Here is a 562-nt window from a genome sequence, read left to right on the forward strand (position 1 = left end):
TTGGGATTTTACTTTACTGGGAACTGGGATATGGGGTGTTTCTTTGCTGGGAAAGTGGGAATGTACCCCCCCCCGGTCCCCCCTCTATATATATATTACTTATACATTTCGAGATACATGACGATGTACTATATACATAGCGAGCGATTACAGCGTGTAGCAAAGCCGTTATTGCCGTGTAATCGTTAATATGTAGATAATAATTAACTAATTGAAAAATACACAGATATACAAGATTTGGTTTAACATAGCTTTTGCATTTAGTGGAGGGAGAAATAAGCTTTATTTTAATAATATAATTATTATAAGCCCCATTTCCTGATATTATAAAAATGTTGTTATGTGTTCGCGTATATTGTGGGTGCGCATATAACCTGTTTATACCAAAATAATTATTATCGATTCCAAATAATGCTTCAAAATTATAGAACACATGCAACTGAGAAGCATTGTTTAAACAACATCAGTTTAAGATTGAGAAGCTGTTTGATTACCCTTCGATTACATCGTTCGATATGCGAGCCTTACGGAATGATTGCAGAAATTCGCGCTGCGCACACTG

The sequence above is a fragment of the Priapulus caudatus genome, unplaced genomic scaffold, assembly GCF_000485595.1.
Source record: "Priapulus caudatus unplaced genomic scaffold, Priapulus_caudatus-5.0.1 Scaffold168, whole genome shotgun sequence".
Taxonomy (NCBI): Eukaryota; Metazoa; Priapulida; class Priapulimorpha; order Priapulimorphida; family Priapulidae; genus Priapulus; species Priapulus caudatus.